This window comes from Pinus tabuliformis, chromosome Q (genome assembly GCF_031772625.1).
Source record: "Pinus tabuliformis cultivar Carrire ecotype Pingquan chromosome Q, CPIR1, whole genome shotgun sequence".
NCBI lineage: Eukaryota > Viridiplantae > Streptophyta > Pinopsida > Pinales > Pinaceae > Pinus > Pinus tabuliformis.
Window position 1 is genome coordinate 1,094,066,344 of NC_142296.1, and position 11,190 is coordinate 1,094,077,533.

General features: G+C 40.4%; 1 pseudogene; it reads right to left on the reverse strand.

Annotated features, from left to right (window-relative positions):
• Positions 1–543: 543 nt before the first annotated feature.
• Positions 544–987, reverse strand: LOC149223326 (sucrose synthase 1 pseudogene; annotated as a pseudogene).
• Positions 988–11,190: the final 10,203 nt, after the last annotated feature.

The window sequence follows — 11,190 nt, forward strand, 5'->3', positions numbered from 1 at the left end:
CAGATGGTGGCAATGGTGGTGAAAGAAGATGAAACCAGTGGAGGATGGAAGAAAAGAGTGGTTTCATGCCTCCTCAACAAACTTCAAGCTTAAAATCCCTCTCCATAATCGATTCTGGCCTGCCCAAAGGCTCTACAGGATGTTTCTGGTAGAAATACAGAACTTCCTGTAGAAAGTCCTGTAGCTTCCTGTAGAAGGTTGAATCATGACTAGATTGTGTCCGAACCCTAGAAAAAATGAGTGTTCATGGAGGGGATGGATGTGAGGATGCCTGGGAACTTGGTAGGGACCCTTCTGCTCGTGTTGGGAGGCCCCGTTTCCGTATTGTGTTCCTACAACCTGCAACAATTTCCATGGATTAAACTTGTTTTTTCCCTCTCTGTTTCTTCCTTCTTTTCTTTCTTACTTTTCCTCTTGCTTCTCTTGTGGCTTTTCCTGTGATGGCTTGCCCTAGGTTTTCTTTCCCTTAGCTTCCTTACCCTTAGTTTTCTTCTCTGCCTCACTATCTTGCTTCCTCACGCTCTGTTTTGGCTTGTGCACTGATCAGAATGGGAATTCTGTATATGGTTTCCTCCCCAGAATGTGGGGGACAGTATCCCTCAAGTGTTTTTTCTTTGCAAACCATTCAACCAGTCCTGTCATGTTTTTCACTCTATCGAGTCTTTCCATAGAAAAGACAATGGGATTCTTACCGTCATTCAAAATACACATGTGTTCAGCTATCTGTTTAGGATTTAACAAGAGTTCCTCAATTGAACCATGTAAAGCAATAAGACGATGCTGCTTCTCTATATAAGGGAAATAAATCTGCATGTCTGCTCCAGGAGAAACAATGTTGAACTTGGGATCAAAAACATCAATTCCGTGAACCACACAATAAAGACCAGGAAGGGTGAAAGTAGTGTGGCTCTCATACTGTCCAATAGTATCCTTGCTTCCAACAATCTCTTGATATGTGCTAGTGATAATAAAATCTGCATGATTCATTGCAATTAGATCTACAGTAAACTGGCAAGAGAAATGGTATTTTTTCATATTTTTTTCAGTATATGTCTGAATCTGAGTATTTGGTCTTCTCCAAAGCATGGGCTATGTTGCACTGAAGACAATTCCATGCAGCAATAAGAAAACGACTTTTGAATTCATAGACAGACTTGCATTCACATTTTCCCTACCCCCTCAACACGTCGAATTCACTACCTTTTGAATTATTTGCATGGGAAAGTTATGTTCAAGCCTACCTCACTGAGAATTGCCACCCTCGCCATGAATAGTCCAAGCTTCTTCGTATGCTGGGTTTCCTGTAGCGTAGTTTCCTGTAGAAATGCCTGTAGAGTGCCCCTGCACCTCTGAGCGAGCCTGATACACAGCAGAATCTTGAAGACAGGTAGAAAAACTCAGTGGAGGATGATAGGTTAACCGATTGTGCACACTTCAGTTGAGGATGTGGAAAGTGCAAATGAACAGCAGTTCATGAGTTTCAGCTAAGCCGTCTTTAATTGCTGCGTGATTTGTGGTGAGGTGGCAAAAACATGTGTGCTGTCTTTTTTCGAATTGCAGTGATGTTATGAACTACCGGTCTTCTTCTATCTGTTAATCATTTGATGTCCTGTGCGCTGGAGTTCAACACGTCTACCACTACCTGTGTTTTTCAACTTCCACGTGAATGACTGTACACGCATGTTGTGTGATTTTTGCCTGGATGAGTGAAATCGAATATGGCTAGCTTCCTAGCTGAATCCCCCCATCTCATTTGTTCATGCAGTGCCTAGATTAGATTCATGCAATAGAGGAACAAGTTTTAGTCATGTACCTGAAGTCAAATGGTTGCTGTGAGGTGCTTTTTGTTGCTGCATGCATCTGTTTCGGTGGTTGCATGATGGCTCCTTTGTGCTATAAGCTCTTTGTTGTCTGATGTGTGGTTACTTTTCTTGTGCAGGTATCCTCTAGCTGGATCTAAGCTGCAAGAGTTCATTTCCACGTTCAGATCTGCACCCTCAAGCTGTTGTTGCTGAATTTTCACAGGACCGAAACTTGTTTTCGCCATTGCTCCCGAACGATAGATCAAATTGATCTGAAACTTGCTGAGCATGTTCCTATGATCATGATGTACCTCCCATAGAAAAATTGTGATCAATGGATGCACATATTTTGAGAAAAATGGAAAATGGCTGAAGATTTCAGAGATCAATTTCTCGGAAATCGTGCATCAGAATCGGTTGAAACTGCTTGGTTAGGTTACTATCACCCATATGCATCTCCCCATGAAATAGGTTTTGAAATGGATGCATGGATATGGAGAAAATTCAAAAATGGCTGACGGTGATGGAGGCAAATTTCTTGGAAACCGTGCATCAGAATGGGTCGAAACTTCTCGGGCATGTTGCCATCATCCCTATACAATTCTGTGTAAAACGGTTTTTCAAATGGATGCATGGTTTTCAAGTTAGGGCAAAAACAAATTCTGTTCTATGTATTTTTTCCTTCAAAGCATTCTGCAAGTTCTTGCATGGAAAGAAAAGCTGAGCTTGGGCTGTGATGCAGGCATGGAGATGATGGAGGAGGAGTTTTAAGATTGCAGGAGGACTTCTGAACCCTTGCGGAAGCTATTGTGTTCGCCAAACCACCTTTTTGCAATCCATTTTTAGCTTTTTGTAATTTCTAAAGGAACTTCTTGTAGAAAACACATTTTTCATAAAAGAAGCACAATGAGGTGAAAAAAATGATGGAAAAGAGTGAGGAATGGAAACATGGATGCTTGCAGGCATAACCAATAGATTCCAAGCTTTAGATTCCCTTCCAAAATCGAATCTGGCTCGCCTGAAGGTTCTACAGGATGTTTCCTGTAGAAATATAGAACTTCCTGTAGAAGGCACAAAACCTCCTTCGTCTTTGTTTTGAGTTATCTTCCTGACCTGAAATGTCCTTCTTGCAACCTGCAATTATCCAATGGAAATTAGGTTTATTTTTATTTCTCTTTTTCTCTCCTTTTTTGAAAAAATACTAGGGCGCCTCATGGAGGTTTTCACCCTAATGGCCTGCCCTGGGCGCCTCCAAGGGAGGTTTTCACCCAGAGATCTTATTCTCTTTTCTCTTTTTTTCCCAACCCATTGACCGCCTCATGGAGGTTTTCAATCAATGAGCCAATCTAAGGTGCCTCCGAGGAGGTTTTCACCTTAGATTTTTATTTTCTTCTTATTTTCATTTTTTTCTCTTTTTCTCTTTTTTCTACCCTACCCTACTTGAAAAACAAAATCATTTTCAAGTGTAAGAATACTTCCAATGGAGCCATGTGCACATCAAGATTAGTGACAAAATGATGTGAAGGCTCGAAATGCTTGCTTTGACAGCTATCCAGATTTCAGAGACAAAATGATCTGACTTTGAAGGGATCAAGCATAGCCGAGGAAGAGAGTACCACTGCAACTTAGTGATGATCTGAAACCATATCTCAATATAACTCTAATATCCTTGGTCCTTTTGCTGATCTGGATCATGTTTCATGTCACCTTCTATCATGACTTTCTCATCTCCCTCTGTTTGATGATCTTTCTCTTGAATACATGGAAGATTTGATGGTAACCATGAGGGAGATTTCTTGATCTCTGCTTCTGATGTCTTCTCTTCGTCAAGTGCAGCCCAAGGTTCTTTGATCTCTTCTTTTGAATCTTCTTTTGCCTTTGGTCCTTCGATGTTGTCAACATAATCTCTGCTTTGCAACACTCTTCCTAAGCTATGGTGAAGATCATTGAGCTCAAGAGGAGTCATTTGGACATGTTGTGTCCCAGCATTGCAATTGTGTTGAGCTACTCCAATGGATAGGTTTGGAAATGGTGGTATGGGTAGTTGAGTGGGGGCGTAGATTTGAGATGGATGTGGATGGGGTTGTGGTTGGGCAGGTGGTGGAGGCAAAGGAGCTGGATGAGAGTTGTACTGGGGCCTCCACCCCTGATGAGGTGCATTCCACTGAGGCTGTGGCTGAGCATAAGAGTGAAACGAATGAGCAACTAGTAGGGCATAATATGGATCTGTGAAGGAACAAGGAGGAGGTGTGAACCAGGAAGGATGAGCAGGGGGACCCCAAGAAGGCATGAAAGTGGCTTGATAGGGGTCATAATAGGTCTTGGATGTCCCTTGCAGTTCCTGCTGGTAAGATCTAGGTCCATGTGGCCTCCTTTGGTTCATATAATAGAGTGGTTCAGTGGCTCCTTTAGCCCTTTGATAGGCAGCTTTGATTCCGGGCAAGGAAGGGCACTGATTCGTAGGATGGTCTCTTTCACAAACAAAACACACTTCTATGGAGTGCAATGGAAATTTGTTCCTAGGATGCTTTCTAGTGCACCTAGGACAGAAGATGGCCAAAGCCCTCTTGGTTTCCTCTTGCTTCCTTTGGATCTGCAAGCTATCTAGTTGCATGGCAAGAAACTGCCTCATATCACTCTTGAAATCTTCGATCTGATTTGCAAATTCATTTTTGGATAAGGTACTGCTCCCAACATTTCTACTTGTAGCCATTCGCTCCAGAGGAATGTTTTCTTCTTTTTCTCCCCTAGAGGTTCTTTAAAGATGCCTTGATGTCCACCTAGGGCTTCTTCTTAATCACAACCATCGAAGAAGAGAGAAGGTTGGCTGTGTGAAGCAGTGGCGGGTGTTGTGCAAATATTTTTCTAAATTATCTTTACTCCTACAAGGCATGAAAGGAAATCTTTTTGGTTGTTTTTTTCTTTTTTCTACTTGTACCTGCAAAAACTAAAATAGATTGAACTGCAACTAACTATCTTGCTGAAACGAAAATGCGGAATTGAAATGAAAGCAGGAAATGTCTAATCTATTTTGTTCAAATGAAATTGTAGGAATGAAATGCTAGTCTACGCTTGCGGAATTGAAATGCTAATCTATGCAAGCAGAAATAAAATTGCGGAATTGAAATGCTAATCTATGAAAGCGGGAAATGTCTACTCTACTTTTGCGGAAATGAAATGAAATAAACTACTTAGCAGAAGTTTGTAGTGGAAAATAGAAGAAAAGCAGCAACACCAATACTCCGACACTTCCCCGGCAATGGCGCCAAAAAGATGGTGGGCTCCAGTATTATAGCAATAATGCTGCAACTCCTGGGACTCCCTTCTTTACTTTTATCAACCCGGTAGTTCGTAACAAACTTGGGAGCGACGGTGTTGTATGCACAAGTACTAGCTCTTGCCGCAGCTGTCACTTGGTCAGCTGGCACAAGTCCACTAGGAGCTTAAGCCAACTTCTATGAGCTCTTAGAAGAAGCTTTTTAGTTGATGGATGAAAGCTAACTTGAAGGAAGCTAATCTATTTGCGAAAAGAGATTGAAAAACTGAAGGAAAATGCAAACCCTAGAAAACCCTAATTCTACCAGCTAGTCCTACTGATGTAAAGGAGAGAATGAAAACTACTGAAAGAGATTCCATTACTTCTATGAAGGTAAAATACATGTGTCTAGACTACCTTTATCTAAAGAAAACATCTTTTTGTATTTTTGAATAAGTTATTAGAATTATCATGCATGTGCTTTTAATTGGCTTTTGACTGTGCAAGGGTGGATTGGCGAGAGGAAATGCTTGGAGGAGGTCAGAAAGGTTTAGAGAGGGCCTAAGGGGCCCCTAGCATCCTTCCAGAGAGTTCCACAAAGTTTGGCTATCAAGAAGCCTCATTCGTGAGCTTCTACAGGAAGTCTGCAGGGGTTCTACACGATGTTCTGGGATTTCTACAGGATGTTCTGTAATTTTTCTACAGGATGTTTAGAAATGGAATTTTGGAGCATGGATGGAGGGAAAAAGGTGGAGGAATGAGTACGGAGGTGAAATAGGGGTGTAGGGGAGTTCAAGACTTGGGGAATGGAGTTGAGGAGTGGAAAGGATGGTGGGATTTGTTTAAGGAAGACTGAAGCAATTTTGCACAAAAATTAGGGTTTTGGGAGAAAATGGAAAACGTGAGGCAAGGATTCTAAGTAGAGGGTGGAGTGGATGGTGCTGATTGAGAATAAGCAGATGAAGAACTGGTACAGGTTCTCTGCAAGTCGTTTTTCCAATCTGAACCAACAAAGACTTGTAAATTCAAATACCTAGTTACGTTGACCTAATATGCTAGCGGCCAGTAAAGAGAATGAACAGAAGTGTGACCTGTAATGAAACCATGTATTTTAACTCATGTAACTAAGAAAACGAAATCCTGAACTTGTAACCAACTTCTACACATGAAAATCAAACACTAGTGATTGCATGGCAAAGCAAAATCAGTGTTTTTGTGGGCAGCAAAGTCATCCTAGTCACAGCTCCTGATCCTACTGAGGGAGAGGTGAAACCACAGATGTTTGATGGCCCTTTTCTTGAAGATTTTTCTGTTAACAACCTATCAACTAAATCTGAGCATGAGAAGCTATTTTACTCATCAAAAACAACCTAAATAACAAAACAAGATTTAAATCTAAATAGCAGATTGTATTCTAAGAATGTAGCAAAGACACATGAAAGTAAACAAAGGAAGTATTGGGTGCTTGAGATGGGCCCAATCCCAAGAGCTACAACCTCCTAAGAGAGATTTAGAGCTGGCGCAAAGCTGGATTCATCTTTATTGATCGAAAGAAATGTTACATTCCAAAAACTATCCACAAGGTGAACTTGAAAATGTGCTGAAAGCAAAGCTAATCTACTACCTAAAAATCGAACTACAAAATGGATACAAAATGAATACAAAATGACTAACTGAAATGAGGCCCTATGCCCTCTTATTTATACAAATTGAGGACCCCAACAGTCCTCCTAAACTTTAGGGACTCGGCTGCCCAAAACTTGCAGTTAACAACAGTCCTACTTGACTTGCTTGGCTGCCCTTGTGTTAATTGATTTGGTGGCCCTTGAACTCCGAGCTGATGGTGGAGAATTCAAGGTAAGGGCCCATAAATGAAGGGGACACCTTCCTACAAATCCTCTCCCTTGTTCTCCCACGAATTTGGCTGCCAAGTGCTCATTAAAACCTTTGATTTTGTCTCCAAATTGACCAAAAAGACTACACAAAGCACACATTGGACTTGTTGGCATAATCACTAACCCAATTCACTCTATTAGCATAAATATAATAAAAAACATGCAATAAACTAATGAGAATGGTGGATTAAGTCAAATTAGGAGGTTGAATGAGCCCATATAATTATCCATTTTTGGGGCTCATCAATGAGCTCGACCCCTAGAGGCATGGGAATGAGTTAATCTTGCCTATATCATGTAATTTCTTAGTCATTTTTAGGGTTGGACACTTGGGATTGCTTGGCACTTCATTGTACATTCATTTTTAGCATTTTTGGCAAAGGAAAGACTAGGGTTTTGCAGCACTTGTTGGGATCCTTGTGGCTCTGTGTTTTGATGGTGTTTTTCTTCATGTAATTGTAAGTTCGTTGATGTTTTATGTATGCCATTTACCTTCTCTTTGCTTCTGAAATTAAACAAATTGAGTGACAAAGGTAGAATTCATGAGTTTGTTGTGCTTTGCCTTAAACTTTGTTTAGTTTTACATGTTTTCATCTATTTGGAGAGGATTCTTGCAGCCTCTTGCCCTCTTTAGCTCCTCAGTGGTATTTTCTATCCATTCATTTAATCTAAAGCATCAAAACTACTACCTACCTTGCCCCAACTGGAACTCTGCAAAAATTTGGCCTCATCCCCAGACCCAAATTTGCCTTTCCCTTTTTCCAACAAAACTCCCAAAAAATCAAATCAAATCCTTGCACTTCATACCTAGCCTAATATCAGCTTTTATTTCAGTCATCTCAAGCCCCATTGATTATCTTTTGCTGAGATTGACCCGGAGAGAGCCCTCTCCTGTCCTCGTAGGGCTAGCTACGAGGCTGAGTGTGGTTTGATGTTGGCCCTGGATCCTACCTTTTCAGCCTAAGGTAAATCTAGGCACTAACATAGTGGCGAACATACTGGGGAAAAAATCCTTTGTTTGTTGGTATTATTCATTTTATATACTACAGACGGAGCCTGAAGATTAGCCAGGTAGCCTTCGAAATGATTTTTCTTTGCATTCACGCAATTAGATAAACACTACTTCAGTCAATCTCCGGTCTAGTCTTATAAATGGAGTATCTAACTTACAGATCACCCAGTATATCTGAGAATTCTAAGATTTTGGATGATAAGTTTAGAATTTGATAGGCTGAATGAGTTGCTAATGTCCATTTGATTTCTTGAAATAATAACACATTGGCTTCTAGAGGACATACCAGATCAAATCCGGATCTTGATCCTCCTCCTATCTACGAAAATCCCAATCTTATTCCAAGAATCGTCCACCAAGGAAGCTCTATCATTCCCCTGTTCAAAGCTCAATCGTGTCCTGTTGGTTTTGAGTATCTTGAGGATCAAGAATTCGACGAGTAGTTTGAGTTGTCTTTGTTTGAAACCAAATCTGAAATCACTGTCACTTCCACTCTCTTAAATCCCAAGTTTTTTTGAAATCTTGAAATGGAAAGGGCCAATAAATCCATTGATGATTATATCTTGAATCAGCTCCAAACTTCCATTGTGGCTTCTAATATCTCTAATTTTTTAGAGACTGCTTCTGCAACCCTTGGGTCATCCGCAATTGCATCTAGTTCAAGAATTCCCACTGAGCCTCCTTTCATTCCTACCCTTCCCCTGCAGCCTACTCTTTCTGATAAAAAATCTGCAGTCATATCGCCTCTATCTACTCCTTCTACTCCTAAAATAGCCAAGATCACTTCACCTCCACATATACCTCCTCATACCCCTCATACATCAGCTCCACCTACTCCCCCAACATCCCCCAGACTGAATCCACCAAGGGTGATGGCTGCTCATTTCGCACCTCTCGCATTGCCTCAAATTTCGGATGATATGCCCACAGAGTATCAGAGTAAGATTCCATTGTTTGATGGCACTCCTCAGAGTGTTCCATCTCAACAGCATGTAGACAAAATGGAAGATTTCTTCGATCTCCATGAAATTGATGCAGAGAATGTGACCATGAGATTATTCGTGCAAACTTTCAGCGGTGAGGTAAGAAAATGGTTCAGAGCTTTGGCAGCTAGAAGTATTCCCACATTAGCTGAGCTTCAAAGACAATTCTTGGATCGCTGGGAAGTAAAGAAAGATCCTCTTCAAATCACTTCTGAATATACCAAGATCAAGCGGAATGTCGGTGACTATGTGCAAGACTACTGTATTAGATTCAATGCAATTTATAATGCAATTCCTGATGATTTAAGGCCATCTAGAAATTTAGCTTTGCTTAAGTTCCAGGATGGTTTTGATCTGGGCATGGCATATCAATTAAGAGAGAGAGATCCGGCTACCTTAGAAGAAATGCAGAAAATTGCCATTAGTGTTGAGGCAAATTTGAATGATAAGAGAGCCAGATTGAAAGCTGAGAAGAAAGTCTAAATAAAGGAAGAAGCTTCTACCTCAAACCAAGTACTCCGCAAGGTAGAAAAGATGATTGAAAGGTTAACACTTTATAAGCCTGAACCGTAGAGTCGGAATCCTAATTTCCATGGCCAGAAGCAACCACAATTCAGGATCAAACAACATGAGCAGTGAGCACAAGAACCGGCACCACAACAACAGCAAGTAAAGACACCTCTTCAGCAGAATTTTGTTGGTACCGAATCTAATGATGAAGACAATGTAATAGGAGAAGAAAATGACTTCTTTACTCCTGATGATATTCCCACCTTTATCACTGAAGATGATGAGTATGCAGAAAATTCAGCTGTATAGAAGGATGAGGATTTTATCTTGGTGAATGACAGAGCTCTTGAAGAAGATTCGGATGAGTATCAGAGAGGTTATATGAATGCTTTGTCCGCCCAGCAACATCAGTATTCACTTAGAAACAAAAAGGTCCCCATCAATCCAATCCAGAAGAGAAAGGAAGTTCTAGCATCTAAGAATGAGTCACCTGTTGTACCAAAGAAAGGAACAGAAATTGCTGATCCTACTACTAGCAAGTCTCCACCAGCAAATGAAAGAGTAAATCAGCCAATTGTATCAAAGGATAAAGCTGAAAGAAAAGATGTTCCAGCCAAGGAGGTAGAAAATATTTCTACTTTTAGTTTAGAAAATGAAATTTCTAAATTGAAAGTATCCATTCCCTTGACTGAACTAATGAGGAACAGCAGTTATAGAGGTCAAGTCTCTAAAATTTTGAAATTTGACCCAATGTCTGATATGGTGAGTGTGGAAGATGATCAACCTGAACTGATTTTTGGACCAGCATTAAATGGTGAGTCTCCAGACAATGATGTGCCACCTTTTTATATCAGTCTGAGATTGCATGAGTTTGTGTTGCATAATGCCATGTTTGATTCTGATGCTTCCCACAATCTTATGCCGAAGGCTATCATGGAGAAGTTGGGTTTGGACGTCACTAGGAAATACCATGATATTTATTCATTTGATTCTAGCAGGGTGAGATGTATTGGGCTCATTAAAGACTTGGTTGTAAGTTTGGATCAGATTCCAACGAAGAATGTTTTGATGGATGTTGTTGTGGCAAACATTCCTCCTAGATTTGGTATGCTTCTTTCCAAGTCCTGGGGAGAAAAATTGAAAGGGACATTACAACTAGATTTCTCCTATGCAACGATTCCTCTGTTTGGCCAAATGAGAAAACTGTATCGGGAACAAAAAATGAAATACATGATTACAAGCAAGGAGAAACCGATTAATCATCCGATTAATTATGTACATACAAATTTAGAGTCTTTTGTTTTGTATTCAAATAGTTTCAATGATATCGATAGTCAGTTAGTTGTAGCAGATGATATTTCATAAATAGCAGAGAATTTCAGAGAAGTTTTGAAGAAAGAAGGACAAGAACAGGAAAATACCATTGAGCAATCAGATAAAGATAATGGACAGCAAGCAGAAAAAACAAAGCTAACAGAGTTTTAGCACTTAGAAGAAGAGGAAGATGGTCTGTGGACCATGGATTTCGATGGAGCAATGGGAAGTGATGGTGCTGGAATTGGTATTTGGGTACACAGTCCTTTGTCTGCTTCGAACAAAGTGCCTAGTAATGTGCAGGTATGTTATTACAAGCTAGCTTTGATTGTTCAAACAATGAGGCTGAGTACAAAGCTTTGATTGTTGGCCTAAAAAGTCTAAGAAAGTTGAATGCTAAGAGGATTGCTGTATATGG